Source organism: Penaeus japonicus, unplaced genomic scaffold (assembly GCF_977035675.1).
Source record: "Penaeus japonicus unplaced genomic scaffold, GWHDUDI00000001_assembly GWHDUDI00000009, whole genome shotgun sequence".
Classification (NCBI taxonomy): domain Eukaryota; kingdom Metazoa; phylum Arthropoda; class Malacostraca; order Decapoda; family Penaeidae; genus Penaeus; species Penaeus japonicus.
This window is the reverse complement of record NW_028234411.1, coordinates 20,273,364-20,281,733: the sequence shown is the minus strand read 5'-3', so window position 1 is coordinate 20,281,733 and position 8,370 is coordinate 20,273,364. Positions and strand designations below refer to the sequence as shown.

General features: G+C 36.4%; 1 protein-coding gene across 2 annotated transcripts in view; it reads left to right on the top strand.

Moving 5' to 3' along the window:
* The window catches only part of LOC122250700 (uncharacterized), a 97,546-nt gene that overhangs the window by 46,972 nt on the left and 42,204 nt on the right, over positions 1–8,370 (top strand). The gene's annotated exons all lie outside the window — the stretch shown is intronic.

Here is an 8,370-nt window from a genome sequence, read left to right as displayed (position 1 = left end):
AAAAACGGTCTATGTTTATTCTGTTGTCATTTCAGTTTGTGAACAATTAACAGTTAAGAAAAGATTTACACCTTTTATGTGTTTAATGTTTCTTTTGATTTATGCTCTATGCAATATCACAAATAAACAACAATGGCACTTTAGCACCTTGAATGAAAGTAGTTTATCACAAAAGGAAGTTAGTTATGTATTGTGGCCGAAAGGGAAAGAGAGAGAAGTATCCAGGCAGAGGGTTAGACATCCAGACTTATTAATAGACATCTAGATCATCCAGAGAAATTTTCATCCACACATTCAGACATACAAACAGATAAGCATCCAAACAAATAGAGAAGCATCCATGTTTCCATTCAGACAAGCAGATAGAAAAAAAAACATTTTCTCTGTATCTCTTTCTCTCTACTCACTAATCTATTTCTTTCAATCGTTCCTCTTCTCTCTCTATATCCTTCTCTTTATCTTACCAAAACCAAAGAGAAGCATCCATGTTTCCATTCAGACAAGCAGATAGAAAAAAACAACTAAATGTATTGAAGGACATTATCCATTTATCCAGACAAACATCTAGATAGACAGACAGATAAAAATAAAAATGATATGTTTTAATTCGATCTCAAGGTCTTTTATAACATCAAAAGAATCCCAAGAAGCACACATTCTCATTTCGAAGTATGATGATGATACGTGTCTCCCCTCCCCCACGTCCCCCCCCCCAAAAAAAAAATGAAGGAGAAAAAGAAGAAGAAAAAAACGAAGAAAAAAAATATCCAATGCAATGATTCCTGTCTAGATCTCGATGATGCAACTTCGCTTCGTGCCACAGTCAATGCAACGCGTATTACAAGTCCTTTTATACTCAATATCGACCTGAGATCACGGAGAAGGATTGGAAAACTTCCTTTTTTTTCCCAAATTGGTCTAAACTTTACTTTCCCCTTGATTTTTTTTTTTTTTTTTTTTTTTTGTATATCTAGTTTTTGTATATCTAGTTTTTTAGACTTGTACCCTATGAACTCGATCGATCTTGTTTTTTTTATATATATATACATTATGTAAGTGTGTGTGTGTGTGTTTTCAATTCTTTATTCCTTAATTCTATTTTCACTATAAGCTCGTTCTCCATCTCCAATTCCACATTGACATTTTCTTTTAAGTTGCCTCATTATTATTGTTGTTGTTGTTATCATCATTATTATTATTATTATTATCATTATTATTATTATCAATATCATTATCATTAGTACTATTATCATTATCAATATTATCATTACTATTATTTTATTTCTTATTATAATCAAAATCATTACTATTATCCATATTGTTGTTATCATTGTCATTATTATCATTATCACTATCATTATCAAAGTCATTACTATCACTTTCATAACTACTATCATTATGATTGTTATTATTGTCATTATCATTATTGCTACTATCATTATCATTAAAACTATAATTTTCCTAATTCTATCATTGTTACAGCATCTATCATCATCTTTATTAAAATTATCATTGCTGTTACTATTACTATTACAATCGTTATTGTCATTAACTTTATCATTAATATCCTTTTTATTATCTTCATTATCGTTATTATTATTATCTTTAATATCATCATAGGTATTATTATCATCATTACTGCTGTTGCTGTTATCAAAATTATCATCATTATTATGGTTATGATTATCATAGACAGTATAGAAACATCCACTACTTTCCTTTTTTCTACTATCTGCGTATCTTTTAAATTAAAATCACACGGTGAAAGTCAAGGGTCCTAAGGTATGAAGGGGTGAAACTCTACGGGCCGCGCCGCCTGCTTTCGTTATATGAGACACCTAAGATTTTTTAGCCGATAGACAAATAGATAGAGAAAGATAGGATGATTAAGTAGACAGATAATGAGAAGGATATATAGAGAGAAGAGGAAAGATTGAAAGAAATGGATTAGTGAATAGAGAGAAAGAGATACAGAGATAAATATATAGAGGTAAAAAAAAAAAAAAAAAAAAAAAAAAAACGTTTTCCTTACCGGATCTCATGTGTTAGACTGACCTTTGCATGACCGCGCCCTCCTAAAAAAAATAGAGATAGAAAAAGCGAAAGAAAGAAATAATGGGGGATGACGAAGGGAAAATAAGAAAGGAAAATGAATGATAAAAAGAGGGAATATGTCATAAATACTCCCGAGTGATCATTACTGTGTCTGCCTTCTGTGATAAGTACTCATAGCACACAAAATATATATATATATATATATATATATATATATATATATATATATATATATATATATATATATATATATATATATATATGTATATATATATTTTTTTTTTTTGTTCGGGGGGGGGGGGGGGGAGGGAGGGAGATGAGGGATATTTTATAAACTTTCATTAATGATTTTAAGGGATATCTTAATTCATATATATATATTTTTAACAGAGCTATCTTTTGTTGTTATTTTTATTGTTGTCATGTTCTATTTGTTATCTTTATTATCATTATCATTATTATCATCATTATTACCATCATAATGACTATTTCTCTTATTATTACTATTTTAGCATCTTTGTTATAACCATTATAATATTTATTATTATTTGCATTAGTGTTATTATTGTTTTTATTCTCTTATTATCATACGGTAATAGTATCAATAATGATGATGATGATAGTAATGATATAGCAATAATGATAATAATGGTGTTGATTATGATAATGAAGATAATGATAACAATAAAAATAACTGTAATAATAATGATGATATAATCAACAATAATAATGGTAATGGTAATACTAATGATGATGAAAACAATGGTAGTGATAATGATAATGATAACAATAGGATTAGAAGAAAAATAATGTTAATAACAATGTCAACAGTTAACAATGATAATAACAAGGACAATAACGGCATAGAGATACTGTTACTATTGCCACTAATAGTAACTATGATAATCATAATGATGATAGTAATAAAACAGTAATGATAATGAAAGTAATGATAATAATGTTTTTAAGATAATGATAATAATGGTAATGATAATGATATGGATGATAATAATGATTATAAAAATGATATTGATTATAACACCGATAATAACATTAACAATATTGCTAACAATAATAAGGACAATAACAATGATAATAATATCAGTAATGACAGTAATAATAATGATAATAACCATAATCATAATAATGAAGACGATGATGATTATAATAATAATAGCAATGATAATCACGACTATCATTAATATCATTACTATCACCCCTATTTCACTTCATTTTTTTTTTGTTGTTGTTTTTTTCATCAGTATAGAGAAAAATATAATACCAGCACATTAAAACAGTAAAAGTAGAAAAAAACAAAAGCACAATAATAAGAGTTTCTCACACCAAAACAGAAGCGAAAAAGATTATACGAAATATTGCCTATCAATTCACTCCATTACAGTAATAATCATATGTGTTCAAGGTGCTTCATTGAACAAGACCTTGTACGCTTGTTTACTGTGTTGCGTCAAGTCATTTACGTTTGTTTCATTCGAACTCAAGGTGAATATAAAGAATTAAACAAGTGGAATTCCAGGCGAAGAAATACGAAACGATGATGAAATGAAGTGAGAAAATGTGAGTTTTGCCTCGTGGTATCTATCATTGGTGATGTAATTGCGTGTGTTTGTATGTATGTGCGTTTGGATATTTTTGTGTGTTTTTTGAGTGCATGTTTGTGTTTGTGTGTGTGTGTGTGTGTAGGGGGGGTGTATGCCTGAGTGTTTGTGTGTGTGTGTGTGTTTGCGTGTGTGTGTGTGTGGGGGGGGTGTATGCCGAGTGTTTTGTGTGTGTGTGTGTGTGTGTCTTTGTGTGTCTGTGTGTGTGTGTGTGTCTGTGTGTGTGTGTCTGAGTGTGTGTGTCTGACATTTTTTTCCCAAGTTCACGATCTGGTTTTCCCCACACAATATCCATCGATCTTCTCCCTCACCCACTCCCCCCTCAAAAAAAAAGTGAAAAAGAAAACTCATGCAAAAATAAAGAAAAAAGAAGCAAGAGCAATAACCATCAACCCACCCCCCCCCCCCCCCCATCTCCACCCAACCACCTCTTAAAAAAAATACATTGTAGCTTCCCTCTCTAATGTTAATTTTAGCTTGTTTGTGCGTAGGTTTTCATTTTCTCTCATTAGCTGCCATTCTGAGCATGGGTTTGTTGTAGCAGCAGAGTTGATAACAGTCGAGACTTTGAGAAGAGGAGAAGCGGCAAAGTTAGCATTTACTTTCCGCAGAGGTCATCTGCATATGTATGCGTGTGTGTTGTGCGCACACACACATTCATACGTACATACACACACACACACACACACACACACACACACACACACACATACACACACACTATATATATATTATATATATATATATATGTGTGTGTGTGTGTGTGTGTGTGTGTGGTGTGTGTGTGTGTGTGTGTTATATATATATATATATAATATATTTGTATATGTTATATATATATATATATACATATATATATACATATATATATACACATTCGCACAATTATGTATCATACAAATATGTATTATAACATATTCTTTCCATTGCTGATAGTTCTACCAGTAATTGTTACAACGAAATGCACTCGAGAAGCCGACGTTAGATAAGGCACAAAGTGCACTGTAGAACACTCGTAGCTTTCAGGCATGCAACTGGACCAGTCATGCAAGTAAGCGACAAAAAAGAGATTCAAGCAAGCATTCTAAAGCTCCTTCTCCCTCACGCATCCTGACTGTTTTTTTTTTCAGGGAGAGGATACATCTCACTCTCCTTTTTCTGTCTTTCTCTTTCTTTTTCTCACACACACACACATGCACGTACAAACACACAAACACACAAACACACACACACACACACACACACACACACACGCACGCACGCACACACGCACATATATATACGCGAGGATCACACCTGCATGTATACTTATACCGGACAAAACCAGTTCTACAAGGATGTAGACGTGGGTTTATATCCTCCCTCACCCTATTCTCCCTGAAGGAGAATAGGGTGAGAAGATGGAGAGGAAGGAGAAGAAGGGAGAGGATAGGGAGATGGAGGAGAAGGAGGAGAAGTATTGGGGGAGAAGGGAGAGGAAGGAGAAGAAGGGAGAGGATGGGGAGATGGAGGAGAAGGAGGAGAAGTATTGGGGGAGAAGGGAGAGGGTGAGGAGATGGAGGAGAGGGGAGAGGGTGAGGAGAAGGAAGAGAGGGGAGAGGGTGAGGAGAATGAGGAGAATGAGGAGAAGGGAAAGGATGAGGAGAAGGAGAAGAGGGGAGAGGGTGAGGAGAATGAGGAGGGTGAGGAGAAGGAGGAGATGGGAGAGGGTGAGGAGAAGGGAGAGAAGGGAGAGGGTGAGGAGAAAGAGGAGAGTGAGGAGGGTGAGGAGAAGGAGAAGAAGGAGGGTAATGAAGGAGATAAAGGAGGAAAAAGGAAGAAGGCATGGAGTGAGGGGGAAAAAGAGCAAAAGAAAAGAGAAAATAAAGAGAAGGGAAAGAAAAGTAAGAATTAAAAAGAAAAAGAAAAGGGGAATGGAGATGAAAAATAAAAGAGGGAAAGTAAATAGAAAGAGAAGGAGAAGAGAGATGAGAGAAGGGGGAGAAGGATGACGAAGAGAAGGGGAAGCAAGAAGAGAAACAAAAAAGAAGAATGGAAAGAAGGGAATAAAGTAGAAGATGATGAGTTGGAGGAGCGGGGGCGGGGGCAGGGGCGGGGGGGGGGGTGAGAAGCAATCTTGCAAATCACCACAGCTCAACAAGTAACTCTTTCAGGACAAACGATTACCACGCACGCACATTCTCTCACGTTCTCCTTTAACCTCCTTACAGAAAAAAATTAAAAACACAAACGATGAAAAAATGAGATAAAGACAAAAAATAAATAAAGGACTGAACCCTTTTGCAAGTGCCTCCACCGCCCACGCCAAAAATAGCTTTGCTTATATAAGTCCTGGACAACCCAGAGCAGCCTCGGCCTCAACAGAAACTGCAAGCGTTCTTGTCTTTATCATTCGTTATCCCTATGTCTATTTTCCTTTATAATCATTCTTTATCACTAATTACATGTTATATTCCATCAACTTATAGTCTAATTGTTATTCATTATCATTCACACTTTCATTTATACATGCGATTACATTCTTCATCAGCTTAATATCATTGCATTTTCGGAAGTTGCATTATTCATTTTTTTTTTTTTTTTTTTTTTTTGGGGGGGGGGTGATGATAGTGTTTTGTTATTCTTAACATCAACATCACTTTCTTACGTCTAATATTTGCATTACACTTTGCATCCCTTATGCAAAACCCTTATGCAACATACTAAGCAACACTTTTTGGGAAACTTTAAGGGGCCTTCAGTGATTCTAGGGCTTTTAGGGTTTTAGGAAACCTACAGGGATATCAGGGAGAGGTTTCAAGGTAGCCTGCAGCGATTTCAGAAAACCTTCGGGAGTGTGAAGGAGCCTTCAGAATATGTTCAAGGATACCAGAAAGCCTTCGGTGACTTCAGGGATCTGGCAGAGACTTCGGGGAGATCTTCGGGATTTCAAGAAGCCTTCATGGATTTCAGGAAACCTTCAGGGATTTCAGGAAACCTTCCAGGATTTCAGGAAGCCTTCAGAGAATTCAGAAAACCTTCAAGGATTTCTGGAAACCTTCAGGGATGTCAGGAAACCCTCAGGGATTTCAGGAAGCCTTCAAGAATTGCAGGAAATCTTCAGGGATTTCATGAAGCCTTCAGGGATTTCAGGAAACCTCCAGGGATTTCAAGAAATCTTCAGGGATTTCAGGAAGCCTTCAAGGATTTCTGGAAATCTTTAGGGATTTCATGAAGCCTTCAGGGATTTCAGGAAACCTCCAGGGATTTCAAGAAATCTTCAGGGATTTCAGGAAGCCTTCAAGGATTTCTGGAAATCTTCAGGGATTTCATGAAGCCTTCAGGGATTTCAGGAAACCTCCAGGGATTTCAAGAAATCTTCAGGGATTTCAGGAAACCTCCAGGGATTTCAAGAAATCTTCAGGGATTTCAGGAAGCCTTCAAGGATTTCTGGAAATCTTCAGGGATTTCATGAAGCCTTCAAGAATTGCAGGAAATCTTCAGGGATTTCATGAAGCCTTCGGGGATTTCAGGAAACCTTCAGGGATTTCAGGAAGCCTTCAAGGATTTCTGGAAGCCTTCAAGGATATCAGGAAACCTTCAAGGACTTCAGGAAACCTTCAGGGATTTCAGGAAGCCGTCAGGGATTTCAGGAAACCTTCAGGGATTTCAGGAAGCCTTCAGGGATTTCAGGAAGCCTTCAGGAATTTCAGGAAACCTTTGGGGATTTCAAGAAACCCTCAGGGATTTCAGGAAACCTTCAGGGATTTCAGGAAACCTTCAGGGATTTCAGGAAGCCTTTAGAGATTTCAGGAAACCTTTAGGGATTTCAGGAAGTCTTTAGGGATTTCAGGAGGCCTTTAGGGATTTCAGGAAGCCTTTAGGGATTTCATGAAGCCTCCGGGGATTTCAGGAAACCTTCAGGGATTTCAGGAAGCCTTCAAGGATTTCTGGAAGCCTTCAAGGATATCAGGAAACCTTCAGGGATTTCAGGAAGCCTTCAGGGATTTCAGGAAACCTTCAAGGATTTCAGGAAGCCTTCAGGGATTTCAGGAAGCCTTCAGGAATTTCAGGAAACCTTTGGGGATTTCAAGAAACCCTCAGGGATTTCAGGAAACCTTCAGGGATTTCAGGAAACCTTCAGGGATTTCAGGAAGCCTTTAGAGATTTCAGGAAACCTTTAGGGATTTCAGGAAGTGTTTAGGGATTTCAGGAGGCCTTTAGGGATTTCAGGAAGCCTTTAGGGATTTCATGAAACCTTCAGGGATTTCAGGAAGCCTTCAGGGATTTCAGGGACTCCTCAAATGAAGACCTTGGTTCGTCCTCTGTTGCCTCCAGAGCTATCAGTGAGGCTTCAGTGACGTCAGAGATACTGCAGGGAACTTCCAGGGACTTCAGAGACCCTCCAAATGAGGCCCTTGAATTGCACATTGTTGCGTCGTGATTGCAAGCTCCTTCGGCATAGCCTTGAGGGGATTTTTTTTTCGTTGGCTGTGGGTGGGGGGTTGTGGGGGGGAAATGAGTTTGATAAATATAGCATAAAGAGGCCGTCTTTTGGATGTCATTCTGGTTAGTCTGTTGTAACGTTTTCTTTTCATATTCTTCTTGTTCCTCGTCTTTGTAACATCATCATATTATTTGAAATAATATTATTAATGTTGTTCTCTCTCTTATTCACCTTTATCATCATCATCGTTATTATTGTCTCTATTAATAT